At 42.0% G+C, this 23,430-nt stretch overlaps 2 protein-coding genes across 6 annotated transcripts in view; one reads left to right on the top strand and one right to left on the bottom strand.

Moving 5' to 3' along the window:
- LOC125447404 (dynein light chain Tctex-type 5-like) overlaps positions 1-15,262 on the bottom strand; it is a 44,126-nt gene extending 28,864 nt beyond the window's left edge. The window contains exon 1 of the mRNA XM_059640022.1: positions 15,147-15,262. The gene's annotated coding sequence lies outside the window, so the exon portion shown is untranslated. The remainder of the gene's footprint in view (positions 1-15,146) is intronic.
- LOC125447376 (dedicator of cytokinesis protein 7-like) overlaps positions 1-23,430 on the top strand; it is a 157,660-nt gene that overhangs the window by 1,553 nt on the left and 132,677 nt on the right. The gene's annotated exons all lie outside the window — the stretch shown is intronic.

Below are 23,430 nucleotides of genomic sequence, written 5' to 3'. Positions count from 1 at the left end.
GGAATGGCAGGACTTACCTATAAAGCGAGATTGGGCAAACTGGCCATGTATTTTCTGGCATTTTGAAGAACGGGAGATGATTACATTGAAACTTAGAATATGATGAAAGGGATAGACAGAGTAGATGCAGGGAAGGCGTTTCTCTTACTAGCGCAGGTGTCAAGCTGTCTTATTGGGAGTTGAGAACTAGGGGTTAAAATTTTAAAAAGAATGGATGCTACTTAAGTCTGAGTTGAGAAGAAATGATTTTACTCGGAGGGTTGTGAACCTTTGGAATTCTCTATCACAGAGCTGCAGAAGTTCTGTGTTTTAAGTATGTTTAATGTCAAGATTGGTAATCAAAAATTTATCAATGGCATAAAGGGGATGAGATGAATATAAAGTGTTGAAGTATTTTGCCAGACATTATCAAATTGAATGATGGGGAATGCTCAATGAGCTGAATGACCTATTCCTGTTCCTGTGTGGTCTTAAAAGATGCTATATAAATGCAAGTTTTCATTCTTTATAGTTTTCCCAGTCCCTTCTTTTGAATTCTATCAACTTTTGCGAAGTCACAATTCATTTCTACCTTTTGATAACTCTGAGGGAAGTTCCCATTTTTAATATGTGAATTGCATGTCAGATGGCCATTCACCTGTTTGGAGCATCAAAGTCCACACCAGTTCTGTCTTCCCTGTCACGTGGAGTTTCTGAATGAGTTAGCAGTAGTTGGCATCCTGATTTGTTTTAATCTCCTCCCTTTCCATGGGGGATAATTGTTTGCCTTCCAGATCAAGATGAATGCACTTGCACACAGTGAGCCATCAGACTAACTGGTTGCATTACCATTATCTGGCATGTTGAGTTATTTACAATAGACAGAAATATTTTGAGGTTTTTTTTGAGGTTGACTGGCTACTGCCACTACGAATGCTATAAAGGTTAGAGATTTTATTTACTTTTATTGAGAGAAAGAGAAATGGTAATGAGATTAAAGTGATAGTACTTCTGTACAAAATGTACAATGATTTGTCTATTTCCCTTCACGTTTTCTAGCTTTATATCAGTCATCGTTTTCAGTTAACTAGTAGACTAGTTTCAGTGATTTTTGCTATTTGTAACACAGGCATTGACGTGCTTAATTTCATGTACAGCACAGAGACCAACTGGATAGTAAAAGGTGATTAAATTCATTCAGCGTCAGGTAACATCATACAACTTGTGTGAATTGTTGCTGTTTTATGACCACCACTCAGGGTTAAATTCCAGACTGGATTTTGCTGTCTGATATTGATTGTTATTTAATATATTGAGTTTCTGTGAGGGAGTTTACTCTGCTTATGGTCTGATCTTCAACTGGACAAATCAAACAAATAAGAAGAATGAACAATTGTGTTTCAGGTGCAGCACTCCAGCCTATCTTCACCATTGGCAGTCCTGCCATTAGTTGCATTAGCTATACACTTCTTCCACAATCCTGTTTGCCTCTTTCTTCACAGTTAAAACTCTTCTTAAAGCTACTTATTTGGTTAAGCTTTTGGTTATTTATCAAAAACAGTTTATATAGGTTTGTGTCATATTTTGGTTGATAATTGCTTTGAAAAATTTTACTTTGCTGAAGGAACATCATAATTCTAAGTTGTTGATACACGAGTTATCCCAAAAAGCTTTATACGTTTTACTACTCTCAATGTTTTCCACTGTGTCGCAATTCCAACAGAATACACTCAATAACACCATTGATTCTTGTTGCATTTGTACAAATTCACATATGTATTAATCAATTATACTATTCGTATTAATCAATGAGAGTTTGTATATTTATATTGTGTATTGTTAATGCAACAATATTCCAGTCTTTGATTCAAATAGATGAATGCAAATATTGCTGGTTTAGGAAGCATTGTGACAGGTTACAACATCAGAGTCCCAAAACAAAATTGTAATCTTGATTTCACCAGCTAGCATTGCCTGTGGTTTAATATTTAATTTGCTAAAAAAAAGGTGTGCTGAGGCCCTATTGATAACCCATCCAGGCTAATTGTATCAGTGATAATGGGAACTGCAGATGCTGGAGAATCCAAGATAATGAAAGGTGAGGCTGGATGAACACAGCAGGCCCAGCAGTATCTCAGGAGCACAAAAGCTGACGTTTCGGGCCTAGACCCTTCATCAGAGAGGGGGATGGGGTGAGGGTTCTGGAATAAATAGTGAGAGAGGGGGAGGTGGACCGAAGATGGAGAGAAAAGAAGATAGGTGGAGAGGAGAGTATAGGTGGGGAGGTAGGGAGGGGATAGGTCAGTCCGGGGAAGACGGACAGGTCAAGGAGGTGGGATGAGGTTGGTAGGTAGGAAATGGAGGTGCAGCTTGGGGTGGGAGGACGGGATGGGTGAGAGGAAGAACAGGTTAGGGAGGCAGAGACAGGTTGGACTGGTTTTAAAATGCAGTGGGTGGAGGGGAAGAGCTGGGCTGGTTGTGTGGTGCAGTGGGGGGAGGGGACGAACTGGGCTGGTTTTGGGTTGCGGTAAAGTCCGCATTGATACTATTGGGCTGCAGGGTTCCCAAGCGGAATATGAGTTGCTGTTCCTGCAACCTTCGGGTGGCATCATTGTGGCACTGCAGGAGGCCCATGATGGACATGTCATCTAAAGAATGGGAGGGGGAGTGGAAATGGTTTGCGACTGGGAGGTGCAGTTGTTTATTGCGAACCGAGCGGCGGTGTTCTGCAAAGCGGTCCCCAAGCCTCCACTTGGTTTCCCCAATGTAGAGGAAGCCACCCCGGATACAGTGGATGCAGTATATACCACATTGGCAGATGTGCATGTGAACCTCTGCTTAATGTGGAAAGTCATCTTGGGGCCTGGGATAGGGGTGAGGGAGGAGGTGTGGGGGCAAGTGTAGCATTTCCTGTGGTTGGAGGGCAGTGTGGAGCGAACAAGGGAGTCACGGAGAGAGTGGTCTCTCCGGAATGCAAAAATTCCATCCCCTATTCCGAATTCCTCCGCCTCCGCCGCATCTGCTCCCACGATGAGGCATTCCACTCCCACACATCCCAGATGTCCAAGTTCTTCAAGGACGCAACTTTCCCCCCACAGTGGTCGAGAACGCCTTTGACCGCGTCTCCCGCATTTCCACGTCCCTCATACCCCGCCACCGCCACAACTGCCCAAAGAGAATCCCCCTCGTTCTCACACACCACCCCACCAACCTCCGGATACAACGCATCATCCTCCGACACTTCCGCCATCTACAATCTGACCCCACCACCCAAGACATTTTTCCATCCCCACCCCTGTCTGCTATCTGGAGAGACCACTCTCTCCGTGACTCCCTTGTTCGCTCCACACTGCCCTCCAACCCCACCACACCCGGCACCTTCCCCTGCAACCGCAGGAAATGCTACACTTGTCCCCACACCACCTCCCTCACCCCTATCCCAGGCCCCAAGATGACTTTCCACATTAAGCAGAGGTTCACCTGCACATCTGCCAATGTGGTGTACTGTATCCATTGTACCCGGTGTGGCAACCTCTACATTGGGGAAACCAAGTGGAGGCTTGGGGACCGCTTTGCAGAACACCGCCGCTCGGTTCGCAATAAACAACTGCACCTCCCAGTCGCAAACCATTTCCACTCCCCCTCCCATTCTCTTGATGACATGTCCATCATGGGCCTCCTGCAGTGCCACAATGATGCCACCTGAAGGTTGCAGGAACAGCAACTCATATTCCGCTTGGGAACCCTGCAGCCCAATGGTATCAATGTGGACTTCACCAGCTTCAAAATCTCCCCTTCCCCCACTGCATCCCAAAACCAGCCCAGTTCGTCCCCTCCCCCCCCACTGCACCACACAACCAGCCCAGCTCTTCCCCTCCACCCACTGCATCCCAAAACCAGTCCAACCTGTCTCTGCCTCCCTAACCTGTTCTTCCTCTCACCCATCCCTTCCTCCCACCCCAAGCCGCACCTCCATCTCCTACCTACCAACCTCATCCCACCTCCTTGACCTGTCCGTCTTCCCTGGAATGACCTATCCCCTCCCTACCTCCCCACCTATACTCTCCTCTCCTCCTATCTTCTTTTCTCCCCATCTTCGGTCCCCCTCCCCCTCTCTCCCTATTTATTCCAGAACCCTCACCCCATCCCCCTCTCTGATGAAGGGTCTAGGCCCGAAATGTCAGCTTTTGTGCTCCTGAGATGCTGCTGGGCCTGCTGTGTTCATCCAGCCTCACATTTCATTATCCAGGCTATACTAAGATATCGTAGATGACCTCAGTGGGACAGACCTATTTTTCCAATCAACTTGTTTAAAGATGTTATTACACTCTGGAACAGGTGGGATTTGAACTCAAACCGCCGCCTCCGTGGGTAGGGGCACAATCACAGAGTGACAGGAGGAGCCATTCAGTGGGACAGAATGTTTCATTTGACTTCAGTGCACTTTGATGAACAGGAGAAATTCAGCCTGAATCAAGTCTTCAACAGTACTGACCGAGGGTATGTGTATGAAGCCTTCGGGTGAAGACAAGATTAGATTTGGCTATGGTGCCCTTTGGTCAAATCTTCTAGTGACAGTGCTTAAGCTCGTATGAGAGCTTTGAGCGTGATTCTGAAGCGGACTTTTCCTACATTCCTATCGATTCACATTGGAGCAGGAGTCAGTCATTCAGCCCTTATCCAACCCAGTAAGCTGTTAGATTTTTTGAGAATCATGTTATCCTGGGATACAGGGAAAAGACAAGAGATTAGCACTAGATAATAGAGCAATTGCAGACTGTGTGGGCCAAATGGCCTCTTTCTGTACTGGAATTAATTCTCTGATTCTTTGATAGTTACCCATGAAATAAGATTATGGCTGATCAGGTTATGATCCCCTATCTTCCGCTTGACTGTCTCCAACTCTCCACCACCAATTATCCTTGACTCACTTTCCTCCTACTACTGAAACCTTCATTCCTGTTCTTCTTACCTCCAAACTTGACTAATCAAATGCTGTCCTGGCCAGTTTTTACCTTTACATCCTTTGTAAAGTTGAACTGCTACTCATCTCCTAACTCAGTCCAGTTCCATTGGCCCATCAATCAAGTGCTCTGAAACCTAGATTGACTCCTGTTCCGCTGGTAAAATTTTAAATTTCTATACTTATAATCAAATCAATACAACTACTTTTATCCCTCTGCTGTATCCCAGAATTGTACTAGATACTTGTACTTAAGATGTCACCATCAGAAGGCAGACATTGTAGAAGTACAGTGGAAACCTTTTATAATAGAGCACACGTGACAGTAAAAGGATGTTGTATTGTGTAGTCTCATCCCTCCATATTTCTATAACCTTCTTCACTTGTATGTCGTTGCAAATGTTTTTTTAATTGCAAACAAGGTCTCTTGTGTGAGCTCCACCCAAATAAAAGTGTTGACAACTATGCCTTCAACTGTCTAGGTCTGAGCTCTGGAATTCCTTCCACAAATCACTCTGCCTCTCTCTTTTCACTTAAGACCTTCATTTACAAACTATCGCTAGCCAATTTTTTAGTCCTCCTTTTGTTCCTCTTCACTTTGTTTCTGATTACACTCCTAGGTAGCGCCTTTCATACATTAGAAGCACTATATAAATGCAAGTGGTAGTTGTTTTCATTGGACGTCCTTGTACCATAATAAGCTGCCTGTTTCATATTAATTTTTAGAGCTATATTCACTATCATGAACATGGCATCTTATTTTATTGAGGCTGTATGTTACACTTATCTTCCACAATCAATAAATTTGGCAAAGTTGCTTCTAGACCTCTGTAAGCTTGTTGACTATTGATGATGTAATCTGAAACCCTGGGTAAGTGAGTGTTTTGTTTCCCCCTGCCATCTGGCCGTTGGTTATGATGATTGAGTACGACGTGAGTATCTGCTTTCAGCAACCTTGAGGAGATCTGTTGTTTTTTCAATAGGCGAGGCTCACAGCAGACAATGTACAGCTCAGTTTGTGACTTTGCAAGAGTACATTTGCTTTCTCATGAATGAAAGACAGGACAGAGTGTAATCCCAAGATTGGGTACTACTTTTTAATGGATCTTAGTGTTTTATAAAAAAAAATTGTTTTGCCAGATTGAATGCAAGTGCATTGCATTTGTTGTTTCCCTGCTTAGTGGAAATTTCTGTGATTTTCACAGGGTTAGTAGGAAAGTAAACCTGCTGTTATTTCTTTCCCTTATTTTCGATGTATTGATCTACATCAACTTTTCAGTATAAGCCTTTTGTTTTTTGACCTGTTGTCACATTAATTCAACCTATCCATGTCATTGGTGATAGGATTAGAATGGGAAGATGCTCACAGTTTTTTTGTCAGACCCATTGCTATGTATAATAGATTATAGTGATACTATTGATGTCTTCTCTGGCTTTGTTGGTAGTACTCTCGGTTGAGTCAGAATGACTCAAGCCTCACTCTAGGTCTGGGGCACAAAAATCAAAAACTGATTTCAGTGAACTAGCGAGTCAATCCTATACTGTCAGAGGTACAGTACAGTCCATCAGATGAGGTGTTAAACTGAGACCCATCTGTCTTCTAAGGTGGATGCAAAAGATACCACATTACTATTTGGAAGAGGAGCAGGGGCATTTTCCCTGCTAACTGGGTTGAATAATTGTCCTTCAATCAACATCACCAAAAAAAACTATCTATTTATTATGTCACATTTATTTGTGGAAGTTTGCCGTGCACAATTTGGGTAAAGCGTTTACGACTTAAGAACAATAAGTACGCTCAAAACCTCGTGGAAGCAATTTGACATTGATCCTGACGGATTCGTAAGGCTAAGAACTTCAAGAGTACTTAATTGTCTCTAAAGTGCTTTGGGACATCCTCTACTCATGAAAACCCCTAGATGTATAGGCATCTTTTTTTCTTTTGTTTCTGCTTAAAATTAACTTTTAATTAGTTGCTTGGTGAAGAACTGAGCAATATGATTAGACCTCACTGATGCTGCCAATTCTTTTAATTGTGACTTGTATTAGAAACATTGCTCTAAGTTTTACCTCAGGCCCAGTTTTGTGATCTGTTATCTTCCCCTTTCAGGTAAAGGAAATGACAATGAGTGTAAGCAAAATCTGTCTTGACTTATCAGGAGCATGTATTTCCTCAGGTTAAGGGAAGGAAAATCAGAGGGAATGGCACTCCTGTTTTTATCTCTACTCTTCTAATTCCTGTATAGTGTTTATTTTCTCTTTCTCTCCCTCTGTTTTGTTATGTAAATGTTTCATCTATGTCCCAGTGGCTGGCTAAGAGCAGCTTTTACAGCTTCCTAACAGTTGGTCATACTTACACCCTCTCATCAACAGTTGGTTTAAGGACAGTAGAGAAGTGCACATGGACTCATAAGAGAACGATTTGTTATAAACACCACAGCTGCTCAATATCATGCAAGCAACAGTAGTAGTTTGAGGGACTGCCGATTTATTCCATACTTTAAGAAAATGCCAGAGGGCACTTGTGATGCAGTCGTAGTGTCCCTACTTACTAGTCAGGAGGTCTGAGTTCAAGTCCCGCCTGCTCCAGAGGTGTGTAATAACATCTCTGAACAATATGTTTCAAAAATATACCTAATTAAACTCCAGCATTTGACTAGTGGAGTAATGACCAATTGTCATTATAGCTGGAGTGTTTTTAACTAGTTGTGCATTACTGAGAAAGTGCAGTTTGCCTGTGTTTGGAGATAAATGAAGAAAACTCTGCAAGCTGCTGCACTTTGTGTTAGCTAAAGCTCTTGAGCATGTGGGTTTTAGTTGTGCCTGCCTCAGATTGAGTAACATAATCCCTTACTCGGAGCAGGCAAAGAATGATTCCTCCTTCCACTCAGATTCGTGATTTTTCTGACACTTTACACGAGTAGAGGTTGTACAGGATGTTGGTGAGGCTCTTCTGGTGTATTGTGTGCAGTTCTGGTTGCCCTGCTTTGGGAGCGATGTTATTAAATTGGAGAGGGTTTGTTAAAGAATGACCAGAATGTTGCCAGGAAAGGGGGTTTTGAGTTATAAAAAGAGCCTGGGACACTTTGACTGGAATGTCAGAGGTTGAGAGGTGACTTCAGAGGTTTATAAAATGATAAGGGTCATAGATAAGGTGAGTAACAAGGATCTTTTCCCTAGGTTGTGGGAGTTCAAAAGTAGGGGACATATTTTTATGGTGACAGGAGAAAGTTTTTAAAAAAGACATGAGGGGCAACTCTTTTACACAGTCATTTCTGTTTGGAGTGACCTGTCAGAGGAAGCAATGGTGGATGCAGGTACAGTTACGAGATTTAAAAGACATTTGGACAAGTACATGAATAGGAAAGGTTTGGACGGATATGGGCCAAATGTAGGCAAGTGGGACTACATTAGTTTGGGAACATGGTCTGTTGGACCACAGGGTCTGTTTTCATGCCAAATGACTCTGACTTCCTTGGTTTCACAATTTCCAATGCCCTTGTCCGAGTCACCACCTCTTCACCATGATTGTGCAATTCCTGTACACATCCAACTTCCATCAGATTGGTCTGAAGGCTTCCGCCTTCTTCCTTGAAACGGGTCCCCGTCCACCGACTCTCCTTTGCCTATTGCACATTGAACAATTTTCCCTTTAACTTATCTCGCTTTTTCCAAATAAATGGAGTGCCTATGGATACATACATGGGAATATCTTTGTGGAGTATTGGACACATTCCTCATTCTGGTCCTTGTTGAGAGACTCCTCCCACAACTCACTTTCCACTGATATCGCTGCTGCTTCCTGCTCTTTCTTGGATTTGGAAAAGTTAGTCAATGTTGCTTCCAGTTTCCAGCTTCCTTGTATGTTGACCTGGTCCACCACTTTCCCTTCCTTGATTTCTCTCTTTCCATTTCTGTAGGTAGGTAGTCTATCAATTTCCACTACCAACTCCCGTAGTTACCTTGACTATACTTTTCCATTCTGCTTTCTGTAAGGATGGCATTTCATTCTGCCAGTTTCCCTGCCTCTGTTGTAACTGTTTCAATAATGCCATCTTCTGCCACGTCTTCCATTCTCCTCAACTGGTGCTTTTTCCTCACCATGGTTGATAGGATTCTCAGCCTTGCCCAACTCATCTTCCACCCATTGCCCTCATTCTTTCTTGTCCTTCCCAAAACAGTGGTTGGTTCCCCTTTTTCTCATTTCACTCCACCAGCCTCTGCATTCAAAAGATCAACCTCTGACAATTCTGCCACCTCCAGCAGAATGCCACAACCAATTGGAATTTTCCTATCCCCTCCCCATCAGCATTCCACAGGGACTGTTCCTTCTGTGACACCTTGGTTCATTCTTCCACCACGCCTCACCTAATCCCGCCATCATGACATGTTCCTAAGTAAATGCAAATTGTAATAGTTGGTCTATAGTTGACTCTTTCCCCTTGCATGCTCACTGTCCAAGGTCCTTAACACATCTTCCAAGTAAAGATGTAATTTACTTAGACTTTTCAACCTATCTATTGCATTTGTTGCTCACATTAGAGTCCCATACACTGGCAAGACCAAATGCAGTCTGGGTGACTGCTTTGCAGAATGCCTCTCCATTCTGTAAGAATGATCATGACCTTGCAGTTATTTGCCATTTTGATATGCCTCCACTCTGTCTGCAGCTAACTCCTAAGTTATACCAAGGTGTGACCATGGAATTAAAATTGTCCTCTCCACCTGATTACCATTCCCAATTAATTTCAGGGTTGTGGTATATGGAGATACACATGAATAATGGCCACTCTTCCTAAGATGCTGCTTGGCCTGCTGTGTTGACCCAGCTTCACACTTTGTTATCTCTGATTCTCCTGCATCTGCAGTTCCCATGATCTCTAACCTCAGCTAGAAGTTATATTTCTTTTTCAAACTTCATATTTTCACAAGTGGCAGATGATGCATTGGTTGTTTGAATCTCCCCTAGCAAGCAGAATCTCTCGCTAGAAATTGACGTTTGCAATTGAAAATATACTTGGGATGAAGCCATTAAATAGCTGCAGGCATTGCCTGCACTGCACGCTTTGTTGAGCTGAACACAAAGAAACACAGCCAGCTTGCGAGCAACTTCATCATGCACCTCCCTTGGTTGGTTACCATTCCTTTTTGTGTAATTGAACATCTTCCGTACCATATTGATTAACACCTATGATCTTTCACTCTCAGGCTTCGTCATTATTAATTCTGTAATTTTGATGGAAAATTTGAGCATAGAATGGGTGAGGAGTTAAATTTGGGGTTTGAGAACTATCAAGTCAAGTGGAATTTCTGGAAGTTATTTCCATTACTTATCTTCTTCACTGTGGCATACTTAACAATTTCACCATTCTTGGTTTTACAATTTGGTAATTATCACACACCAGACTGGAACTTTTCTCTTCAAATTTAAATAAAAACTGGAAGAGTATGCAGATTACACTTTCAGCTGACACGAGTACAGCTGCATCTGACAACCTCCAATACCAAATTGCTCATATAGTTAACACTGATTTACGAGATTCCCTTCTGGATTGCAAATGTTTAAACTGTTAACTTTTGCATCCTTTTTTGTTCCCTCCTTATTTTTGATTTTCTTGGCATTTCAGCCCTCTCTTATAAACAACAGAGCAATTGGGTTTGAAGTTTTTACAAATGTTCTATTTACACAATGTGTTAATTAATTTTTTTATTGCATCAAGACCAATTATCCTGATTTAGTTGGCATGTAATGTTTAAAACCATTTGGGGAAAAGGCAATAGAATAAGATGTTAAAAGTTAATCCTTTGTAACTGCTTGATCTCCAGAAGCATTTTTGATTGTGAGACTTGCTTTCTAAAGAGAATGTTTTTTGATAGAATGGTGCACAGATAACTGAGAACTTAATGTATTCTCCAGAATAATGTTTTTGAAGTTCAGTTAACTTATTTTGGCACCTTTAATCATCGTTCTGCCATTGTTTAGTTTTGACAATCAGTCAAGCAAACTCTCACTTCTGGCTGAGGCCGAAGTTACATTTTTCATTATGAGCTTTCTTTTTCTCTCTATTCTGTGGTCACTGTTTTTATTTGACCCTGTTAACATTTTCCACTCAGGACTTTCTCTTCTCATGACCTTTGAACCTGCTATCCTCCATGAGCCCACCTCCATTAATTGTAATTAATTGTAGCCCATACTCTCACTTGCACCAAGTTGTTCCACCCATTTCCTTTCACCTTGGCAGGCTTTGCATATTTTCCCATATACTCACTTTTAATTCTCACCACTGCCTCGCCTAAAACACCAAATCAGCTGTATCCTCGGTCAGTTCGGCAGTTGGCTCATTCCGCTCCTTTCGATACTGTCTGACACTGGTTCTATCCCAGCTTTTCCAACATCAACAATTTAACTGCTGCCCTTTTGAAGTCCTCCTCATTGTTTCACCGTACTTGCTGAGACTTCCTAAACCTACTTTGTTGACTTTGCCTTGTGCTGTTCACCTTTCTATTCCCTTCTTTCTACCCCGTACAGTTTGCTTTTAACTATTTCTTTCTTGTTTTTTAAATGTTCACTGAGTGTGTTTATTGTATGGTGCAGCATGGAAATGCAGATTGTTCCAAGATCGCTGGAGCCAGTATCTTCATAGCAGCCTTGTGGTCCCTTAAGAACCTTCTGTCTATTATAATTATAACTGCTGTGTTCCTGTGACACAGGATCTGGTGGGGTGTTGGTAGACTGTTCATTTTGCTGGTGAAATGCAGTTAAGATGTACAGATTTTATACACAATAACACCAAGGAGCACATGCACAATAGATGTTCCTTTCTTACATAAACACTCAATAGTCTCAAGAGGGTTGGAATATAAAAGCGGCAATGTGCTTCTGAGGCTTTATAAGGCTCTGGTTAGGCCCCATTTAGAATACTGTGTCCAAGTTTGGGCCCCACACCTCTGGAAGGGCATACTAGTCCTGGAGCGTGTCCAGCGGAGATTCACACAGATGATCCCTGGAATGGTAGGTTTAACGTATGATGAATGGCTAAGGATCCTGGGATTGTACTCATTAGAGCTTAGAATGTTGAGGGGAGATCTGATAGAAACTTACAAGATAATGTATGGTTTAGAAGGGGTGGACGCTAGGCAGTTGTTTCCGTTAGGTGGGGAGACTAGGACCCGTGGGCACAGCCTTAAAATTAGAGGGGGTAAATTTAAAACTGAAATGAGATGACATTTCTTCAGCCAGAGAGTGGTGGGCTTGTGGAATTCTTTGCCACAGAGTGCAGTGGAGACCGGGACGTTGGATGCCTTCAAGGCAGAGATCGACAAATTCTTTATCTCAGAAGGAATCAAGGGCTATGGGGAGAGTGTAGGGAAGTGGTGTTGAAATGCCCATCAGCCATGATTTAAATGGCGGAGTGGACTTGATGGGCTGAATGGCCTTACTTCCACTCCTATGTCTTAAGGTCTTATGGTCTAATGTTGGAAATGATTTGCTCAAATGTTTTCACTAGTTGTATGGGAGGTTCTTCTCTGTACACGACAATTTACTAATATATGAGTGTAAAATCACTGAAGCATTGAAGTCATAAGACACAGCTTGTAGTTATTCAGTGGCTATGTTTCTTGGTTCAGAAGAGATTGACCAGGATGTTGCCGAGTATGGAAGGTTGAAGTCAGAAAGAAAGCCTGGATAGGCTGGGACTTTTTTCATTGGAGGGTCAGGCATTGAGAGTCAACCTTCTAGAAGTTTATAAAATAATGAAGGATATAGGTAGAGCTAATGGTAGTTGTCTTTTCCCGAGGATGAGGGATTTCAAGACTAGAGGGCACATTTTTAAGGTGAGAGGAGAGAAATTAAAAAAAGACGAGGGAAAGTTTTTTTTACACAGAGGGTGGTTCACACATGGAATGAACTTCCTGAGGAAATAGCAGATGTGCACAAAAAGACATTTGGATAAGTACATGAATAGGAAGGGTTTGGAGGGAAACAGGCTAGGAGCAGGCAGGTGGGACTAGTTTATTTTGGCATGGCCTGGTTGGACCAAAAGGTCTGTTTTTGTGTTTTATGACTTGATGAGAATGAAGCATTTTCTCTCAAGCGCACAGCTTGGACTAGTGTGGACTAAACATGTGCACATATTGTCTGTCCAGTTGCCAATGAGTGGAGCTAAGCATTTAATTTAATTATAGACATGCTATATGTTTTATTGTGTATATGTTTGATATGCTGCTCTTTGTGTGTATGAGGCATTTTAGTTATTTTGGCCATTCTTGAAAAAGTTTCTTGTTTAAGTTGGATACTCATAGAATCCCTACAGTGTGGAAACAGGCCCTTTGGCCCAGCAAGCCCATACTGACCCTCAGAGCATCCCATCCAGACCCATTGCCCTATAACCCACACATTGCTCAGCACTATGGGCAATTTAACATGGCCAATCCATCTAGCCTGCATGTCTTTGGACTGTAGGAGGAAACTGGAGCACCCAGAGGAAACCCATGCAGGCACGGGGAGAACATGCAAACTCCACACAGTTGCCCAAGGGTGGAATTGAACACGGGCTCCTGGAGCTGTGAGTCAGCAGCGCGAACCACTAAACTACCATGCTGTCTCTAAGTTAGAGAGATTGGTTGGCCAGTGATAAATTGTCACATTAAAGTTAATATTAGGGGCCTAGTGTTTGGTTCAGTTTGCATACTAATTTAGGACAGCAGGTGCAGCTGTTATCTTTTTCTCTTCCAAAATCTTTGTATTCTGGCAAATGAATGGCTAGTGCCACTGTCAAACAGGAAATGCTCGTGAGAGTATCTAACATTGGTTAGAAATTGGGACTTGGTCAAATTTTGATTCTTAGGCTGTTTGCAAAGTGAAGATTTTTGATAGGAAATTTGCATTTCAAACAACAAACATTACGCCAAAACATTTTCTTGTAAACATTGTACTTTTTGTTATTATTTTAAAGATGTGATCCAGTGGCAAGTGATTAATTTAACAGGAAACCAAAGTTAATATCTGAAATGATTTTTAGGATAGCTTGATTGGTTCGGTAGCTTTTTTCTTTGGTTTCTCGGTCTTACTGGTGATTTTAATTTCTGATGTTTGATCAGTTGGCAGTGTGCTACATTTTCATGTATGTGAAATTTGAGCCAGTTGACAAAAAAATTGCAATTTTTAATTTTATCTGTGACACTTTAAGCATGATGGACAAATGCATGCCAGTTGTACCATTTCAGTAGCTTTATGGATAGATTTACAAGTCCTGTATTTTGTGCATGTCTGTTACATATTAGATGTCACAGGTTATTGTGTTTGCAAGAAAAATATGAGAGACATTCATTGACATGAAGGCTGTTTACTAATCTGTGTACTGTGGTTTACAAATTCCTTCAGTTACATGGTCTGAATTTCCACAAGGCAGTAATGTAAAATCAATTAAACATTAAATCTGATCCAGACATGAGACTATCCACTAACAATGCTATTGGAACTTGGCTACTTAGCAAGGTCTTTCACAACAAATGTGTACAAAACACACAGCACCTAAGGCAGTTGAGTGAGTGAGGTTCCACCTTGAGAATGTGGGAAATACTAATTTAGGGCTTTGTTTCTGTAACATTGCTGAATTCTTATCATTGCCCTTTTCTCAGTACAATTACCAATCTATTAGCATAAAAGGTTATGCCTCCCAAGAATCTTGCCATCAGTTGTATGGCCTCTCTCCACCCAATTCTATTTAACCACAGAGACACAACCAGACAAGCTTTCTTAACCCCCTCTGACCTGCTTTACTGCCTCATATAGCAGGCCTCTATCAATTACCCTTTCTTAAGCATGATGCTAACAATATACAGTATAACTCCACAAAATATGGATGTGCATACCCTTAAATACACAATAACTGTATGAAATTCAAGTGTAGAAACTGGTAATGGATTATGTTGATCGTTGTAATGTACTCTTTGAAACCAGAAATCTCTTATAAACAGTGTAACCTATTATCCTGTGGTTTGTGACATCATCTAAACCATGGACTGTGCTACACCCTACTGACCAATTTCTAAAATCAGAGTATGCCCCATATGTTTTTCACCACTGACTGGGTGACTTGTCTCTGTCACAATCCATTGCAAGCTTCATTTAAATTACATTTGCTGTTCTGATTTGGTTTTAGTAAATCTGGTAAGTTCACTGAGGAGTTGCTGTACTTACACATTGTCAGTCAGCAGCACCATCGCAGCATCCAAACTGTCTCAAATGTCTGGAGTGAAAAATCAAATTCCCCTTGTTGTTTGGCTGTAATACTTATCACACTGAACCTACTGTGCAGACAGAGTGGAGAAACTTCATAACATTCCAAAATCTCGAAAGTGGATCTTCACCTAACAGACTGCAGCAATCCAAGAAAGTTCATCAGTTACTTCAAGGCAGTTATGATGGGGTAATGAAAATCTTGCCAACAACATTCGTGTCCCATGAACATCTTAAAATCAAATAAAGCAGCTGCCTGTTCTCTCAGCGCCACCTTCTCACTCCAGTTTCATTTTGGTCTTTCTGGAATCCCTGGCAAATTTGCGATTTGTCTTTGAGACTCCTGAATGATATAAGGAAATATCTTTGGCTTCGGCTTCTGTTATCATTTTAGGACCATTTAAGATGACTTATTAATGCATTGTATTAATTTTTTAAACTTTAAGAATGAAGTTAAAGGATTGCAAGTATTTAACAATAATGGAAGTGTACTCATTCCAATGAGGCAGTATTCATTTTTAGTGTAAAAAACAACTGAAGTAGAAAGATGTTCGTCTGAAGCCCATCAAACTAGTAGCTTGAACAACTTTCATGACCTCCCTGAGATAATGGGAACTGCAGATGCTGGAGACTCCAAGATAATAAAATGTGAGGCTGGATGAACACAGCAGGCCAAGCAGCATCTCAGGAGCACAAAAGCTGACGTTTCGGGCCTAGACCCTTCATCAGAGAGGGGGATGGGGGGAGGGAACTGGAATAAATAGGGAGAGAGGGGGAGGCGGACCGAAGATGGAGAGCAAAGAAGACAGGTGGAGAGGGTGTAGGTGGGGAGGTAGGGAGGGGATAGGTCAGTCCAGGGAAGACGGACAGGTCAAGGAGGTGGGATGAGGTTAGTAGGTAGCTGGGGGTGCGGCTGGGGGTGGGAGGAAGGGATGGGTGAGAGGAAGAACCGGTTAGGGAGGCAGAGACAGGTTGGACTGGTTTTGGGATGCAGTGGGTGGGGGGGAAGAGCTGGGCTGGTTGTGTGGTGCAGTGGGGGGAGGGGATGAACTGGGCTGGTTTAGGGATGCAGTGGGGGAAGGGGAGATTTTGAAACTGGTTCCGCCTGGGAACCCTGCAGCCATATGGTATCAATGTGGACTTCACCAGTTTCAAAATCTCCCCTTCCCCCACTGCATCCCTAAACCAGCCCAGTTCATCCCCTCCCCCCACTGCACCACACAACCAGCCCAGCTCTTCCCCCCCACCCACTGCATCCCAAAACCAGTCCAACCTGTCTCTGCCTCCCTAACCGGTTCTTCCTCTCACCCATCCCTTCCTCCCACCCCCAGCCGCACCCCCAGCTACCTACTAACCTCATCCCACCTCCTTGACCTGTCCGTCTTCCCTGGACTGACCTATCCCCTCCCTACCTCCCCACCTACACCCTCTCCACCTGTCTTCTTTGCTCTCCATCTTCGGTCCGCCTCCCCCTCTCTCCCTATTTATTCCAGTTCCCTCCCCCCATCCCCCTCTCTGATGAAGGGTCTAGGCCCGAAACGTCAGCTTTTGTGCTCCTGAGATGCTGCTTGGCCTGCTGTGTTCATCCAGCCTCACATTTTATTATCTTTCATGACCTCCCTCTCCAGTTTCACATCTGGTAAATTTCAAGCCTCAGCCAGCCTGTCTGATTTAATTGACACCAATTGCAAGAAATTCAACCTATGCCAGAGGTTTGAAGATAACAATTCAGTCCCAAGAACTGTCTGTGGCAAAGGCTGTGTGTTGGAGAAGAAAGAGGAGCTGTTTCACTTTTAATGGAGTTAAGATCTGCTCTGAATGGATATTTTTTGACCTTTGCACACTTGAAGCAATAAATTACAATTTGCCAGAGAGTGAGGGGCTCCTCTACAATGTGGGATGGTGTTTGATGGCTGTATTACAAAGTAAACTTCTTGGATCTGATAGAAGCAGTGTTTCAATATTTTCCTAATACAGCCCATGTTACATCTGGTTATTGTTGAGGCTGGAGCTTCGCTCCCTCACAGTAACTGCACTGGTTATCATCAGGCACATTAGATGCAAATTCCACTCCAAGTGATGTTAGAAACTAATACCTTATAAAATTAAACATCCTCACAGGTGTCTTGGTCGTTAACATGGTGTTTTACGTGCACAATTTAAGATTCTGATACAATCTTCCAAATGCTTTAATTGCAAGATATTTTACCCTTAGAGGTTGAAACATTCGTCTAATACTTCGTGTCAGTTTTAAGTTAGTTTCTCTGCCAAAAACTAACTTCTGTGGTAAGCTTCAAAGAACTGTAGGTTTTCTAACAATTCTAAGCTCAAATAATTTATTTATCATGCACTAAAACATTCAAAGTTTAAGGGGAAGAGACATAGTACACTATATTTACGTACTAAATAAAGGATACCCAAGAATCATTTAAGTCTGGAATCTAATTGAAGGGTTGGGGTGATTTTATTTGGAGTAATGGATCCTTGGAACGGAATCAAGGGACTCAGTTTCCTTTGGATATTGGATGATGGATTCCAGTGGCCCGCTAACAGCATGATGTGGAGGTGCCAGTGTCGGACTGGGGAGGACAAAGTCAAAAAATCACAAGCACAAGCTTTTGGAGACTCGCTGTTTCTTCAGCTGTTAGTGACAGAGCTGCTTATAGGTTCTTTGTCTGATGCCACCTCTCTCTCTAAAACTTGAAGAAGGACAGAAACTACTAACATGGTGCATTGAGAAAGGAGATATCCAATGATTGTGAGATAACAACTATTATGAGAACAGGTAATTACTATATATTATTACTGTGTTGACAGAATGCATTACAAATGATGGAATTAGTTTTTATTGTAAAACAAACTAAAATACTTTTATTCACAAACAAAAACAGAAATTTCAGGAAAAGATCAGCAGGTCTGGCATCGCCTGTGAAGAGGAATTGGATGTTTCAGGTCTGGTGACCCTTCCTCAGAACTGATTTCATTCGTACCTGAAGCACTCTGAATCTGACATGTTTAATATTACAATTCTCACAAAATGTAATTTAGATGGAAGAAACTTTACATTTTCTGAAATTGATAGGATGCACACAGCCTGATTCCTGTACTAATATTAATGCATTGAGTTTCATTGAGGTTTGTGACTTGTGTATTAAAACTGTTCTGAATATTGTTTCATTTCTGCTATGAAACCTACTTTAAAATGGTTAGGCTTTGCATCATCTCCTAGATATATTTGTACAACTGTACACATTTTACAATGGAACTTAGCACCTCCAGACTCAGGTGCACAGCTGGTTAGAAAAATCTGGCAGAAAAATGCTGTGATGGTGCTGCTATTTCAACTTTAAGGGTATAGTTCTTCCTTCTGCATCCAACTGCCTTGTGAAGGATTAATCCTCCTTTTTCACTACCTACTTGCAGTTTGACCACTTAAGCTTGACCATTTGGGCTGCTCACTTTTTTTAATGCTTTCTGACCTCAATCAAGACTTGCCTTGACCAGTTTGTACCTCAGGGCTGCTGTCTTGAAATAACTCTTTTGCATTGTACCTGACTGCATTGCAGCTTCATATGATCACATGGTATGATAGGAAGCAAATTAATTCCATGTCTTTTTTTAATACATTCATGGGATGATGGGCATTGCTAGGTGGGTCATCCTAGTTATCTTAGAGAAGGTGTTACTGAACCGCCTTCTTGAAATATTGCATTTCATTTGGTATAGGTGTATACACAGTGATATTTGGGAGGGAGTTGCAAGATTTTGATCTAGCCACTTTGAAGGCATGGTGATATAATTCCAAGTCAGGATGATGAATAGTTTGAAGGGGAACTTGCAGATACTGGTATCCTATTTATCTATTCCCCCTGACCTGCTAGAGGGTAGTGGACATGGAATTAAGTGCTGCTGTCTAAAGAGCTTTGGTACATTTCTGCAGTATGTCTTGTGGATCGTTTACACTGCTATACTGAGCACTGGTGGAGTGGAGGAGTAGATGTGGCAGCATTAGTGGAGTTGGGAAGTAGATGTGGCCCCCAACAAGCCGGCTGCTTTGTCCTGAATAGTGTCAAGCTTCTTGAGTGTTGTTGGAACTGCAACATCTAGTCAAATGGGAAGTTTTCAATCACACTCCTGACTTGTGCCTTGTAGATGGTGGACAGGCTTTAAGGAGTCAGAAGGTGAGTTATTCTCCACAGAATTCCTGGCATTTGACCTGACCTTGTAGCCACAGTAGAGCACTTCAATTTCTGGTCAATGGATGCCTCCAGGATATTGATAATGGAGGATCCAGTGATTGTAATCCATCAACCTTTGGCAATGGATGGTGTTAGTCTCTCTCGTTGGAGATGGTCATTATCCAGCAAGTGTGGCATGAATATTACTTTTCACCTGTCAGCCTATATTATCCATGTTTTGCCACATTCGCACATGGACTGTTTCAGTTTTTGAAGACTCTCAAATGGTGCTGAATTTTGTGATATACCAGGGAATATCCTGACCTCTGAGCGATGGAGGAAAGGTAATTGAAGCAGCTGAAGATGATTGGGCCAGGTACACCTAGGATGCAGTGGTACTGTCCCAAACTGTGTTCCAAGAGACGTGGGTTCAAGTTCCAATGGCTCCAGAGGTGCACAATAACATCTTGGAAGAAGTTGATTAGAAAATATCTACCCTGAGGGACCCCAATAGAAATATCCTGGAACTGAGGTGATTGACCTCCAACAACCTCAACCATCTTACTTGGTGACAAGTATGATTCCAATAAACGGGGGCTTACCCCCTCTCCCGGCAATTCCCATTGACTGCAACTATGCTAGGACACCTCAATACCATACTCTTGTCAAATGCAGTATCAGAACCCGCTGAACTGGACAGGATGCCATGGAATCTCCTCCACAGAAACATCTGGACAGGTTTGTAGGTAATGGGATCCCAAAATCCAAACTAAATGGCATTTCTGAAGAAGGGTCACGGCCTGAAACGTCAGCCTTCCTGCTTCTCTGATGCTGCTTGGCCTGCTGTGTTCACCCAGCTCTACACCTTGTTATCTCAGATTCTCCAGCATCTGCAATTCCTTCTATCTTTGGCACTAACGTAAAAGTAGTTTGTAGCTTAAATCTGAAATGATCTCTAGCCTGCTGAATTCTCTATGCTAAGTCGGTTCGGATATTGTGATCTCCTTCCTAGTTTTAACCAAAGCAGGAAGAGTCTGATTGCTGGCTATGGATTCACTCTGGGGCATGAACATACTACACACCCACAAGTGAATTAAACAGATTCAGTGTTTTGATGTTACTGCAGATGGTGGCTGTGATAAACCAAGGCTGTGAATAGCAGGAAACAGGCGGGGGTTTCCTGCAAGTAGCTTGATTGATAACAGTTGAGCAGAATGCTTTGTCCATGTTCTTACCTTGTTGATGTAAGTCCAGGAGTTTCCTAATGTTAAGCAATTCGTTGCCAAGTTTGGAAGACGCATTATGAAAGAACCTGAGACTAACCCATCTTGGCAAACAATTGAAGTTTCCCAGCCAGTGCAGTGCTAAACCATGCAAACAAGAAATTTCCAGTTTTGATCACTAAATAGTGCTAAGTTTAGCGTTATTTGGACTTATCCGATTGGCCACAGTGCCCAGGAAAGAAAATCAGCCTGGGTCACTACTCTTGATTGCTACTTATGGCTCCTGTGGTTTGGTGTGCACATGCCGGCATGGATAGGAATTACACTCAATTCACAATACCTCAATGATTAAGTGACCTTGTGACCCTTGCAGTCAGTTGAAAATAAGTTGAGACAGTCTGACACAAATGATGTTTGATAAAGTGTAATAACTGAGTTGACTAGAGTGTCGCTGTTTGTGACATTGAGCAAACTGGACAGACTGCAATGATTGAATGCACGAGAACTGAGTGCTGGTGGGATGCTGTCTGAATCCTTTAATCAGTAGCTAAAATGTTTTAACTACTAACTTAAGAATAGTGATTGCCCCTTTTCTTGTGTATTAGTGTAAGAAAAAAGGGCTCTTTGCTTGTGTGCCTTCCTGTAACCGTGGGCAGTAGTTGGATTATATTCCCTCCAGCCTAAAACACTTTCCCATCGATACATAATCTGAGGCACATTGAATACTTACCTCAGAAATTTGCTCTGGATCTGTACATTTGCATGTGAAATTAAAGCTGAAAAATGCAGAAGAGAAAGAAAATCTGTATAAAATACCAAGATAAATTCAGGGAGCAGTGAAGTACAGTTTTCAATGTAAATACTGCATGACTCAAGAAAGCATGATTTTGTAAACTTCAATAAAGTCACTGTTCAACTTCCTACTCTCCAGTGAAGTGAAATATGAGTCTTTCTAGTCTATTGTTTTATATATTAAGCCCTTTTTCCTGGCAGCATCCAGGCAAATTTTTTCTGGACCCTCTCCAATTTAATAATATCCTTCCTACAATAGATATTAAAATTGAGACTATAGTGAGCAGAGCAGTTGTGATCTTGCTTTTATCAAAAGTAATATTGAGTCAACCTGTGACTATAGTCTGCAAGAGCTTTCGTGTAGTAACTGCTCATATCCAATTAGAAGCAAAAAATTGGTGCAAGCTGTATAATAACAAAAAGAGCTCTGTGATTCCCTGAAGAAAAATGTAAACTGCACAGCCCTCATTTCTGTTGTTCCAAAAATTAAATATTGAGGCGTTTGCATATCTTTTTCATAACAGAATGTAGTGTGTACAGTACACACTGTCCTGTAATATCACATGAATAATGTGGGCATATCTCTGTTCCCAGTTTTATGTTAGAAAACAATATGCAACTTTGAAGTTAGTTCTGGCGTTCAGGGGAGGTGACTGCCTAGTGGTATTATCATTGGACTGTTAATCCAGAGACCAGATAGTGTTCTGGGGCCCAGCGGTCAAATCCTGCCATGGTAGATGGTAGAATCTGAATTCAATAAGTGGCTGGAATTAAGACTCTTAAGATGATCATAAATCCATTGCTGATTGTCAGGGGAAGAACCCATCTGCTTCGCTAATGTCCTTTAGGGAGGGAAACTGCCATTCTTGCCTGGTCTGGCCTACATGTGACTCCAGACCCACAGCAATGTGGTTGATTCTTAACTGCCCTCTGGGCAATTAGGGATGGGCAATAAATGTTGCCTAGCCAGCAATGCCCTCATTCCATGAATGAATAAAGAGAAAAAAAGTTCAGGAGAAATGATTTATTATCGGTTAATTACCCGAAATAAATTCCAAAATTAAAAGCATAACAAACACAAAGAACAAATCAATACAAATTCTAGTAGAATAAACATGTGCAGGGGGATTTTAAGAAAGGAATTAGGAGAGCAAAGGGAATCATGGTAAAACACTGGCGAACAAGATTCAGGAGAATTCTAAGATATTCTACAAATATATATCCAGGGGAAGGCAACAACCAGGGAAAGAATAAGGACGAAGAGCGAATTTGTTTGGGGTACCAGCGGCTATTGGTAGTGTGTTGAATGAGTACTTCTCATATGTCTTCAAATGGGAGTTAAAGAATGTAAGTACAGACTTGAGGAAGGTGAACTGTGAGTTTGTTGAGCACGTTTGTCGGGGGGGTGGGTGGTGTGGAGCGGAAACACGGTGGGGATGTTGGGGGCTTAAGAGAAGACCGATCCCCAGATCAAGATAAGCTGTAGCCCAGGCTGCTGTGGGAGATGACTGAGGAAATCACAGGTGCTCTGATCCAAATTTTTAGTTCCTCCCCGGCCAAAGGGGAAGTGCCAGAATACAGAATCTAGCATTTGCAGTAATTTGCTCCTACGCTGTGTATTGCAAGATCCTTTCTGCTAATCTCAATAAAACACCTTGTGTTTGAGTTTACATTGATAAAGTTAATTACCTGTTAGGATGATGCAAACATTATGTAGATGAGATTGTGGGCGGAGTTTGTTAAGTAACTTCGTGGTTGACTGTGAGGAAGCGGGTCTTGGTTTACAGACGGATAGACACAAACCGGTCAGATGGGCAGATAAGTGGTAGACGGAATTCAACCCTGATAAATGTGAGTTAATGCTCTTTGGAAGAAGAAACAAGACAAGGGAGTACTCAATGAATGGCAAGACTCTAGGAAGCTTAGGAACAGGAGAATATTGGGGTGCTTGTGAACAAATCCCTGAAGGTGGTGGGACAGGTTAATAAGATAGTGAAGAAAGCATATGACACACTTGCCTCTATCAGTCAAGGCATAGGTTATAAGAGCAGG

This window comes from Stegostoma tigrinum, chromosome 35, assembly GCF_030684315.1.
Source record: "Stegostoma tigrinum isolate sSteTig4 chromosome 35, sSteTig4.hap1, whole genome shotgun sequence".
Classification (NCBI taxonomy): domain Eukaryota; kingdom Metazoa; phylum Chordata; class Chondrichthyes; order Orectolobiformes; family Stegostomatidae; genus Stegostoma; species Stegostoma tigrinum.
Note: the sequence above shows the minus strand (reverse complement) of the source record. Positions and strands in the feature narration are given on the sequence as shown.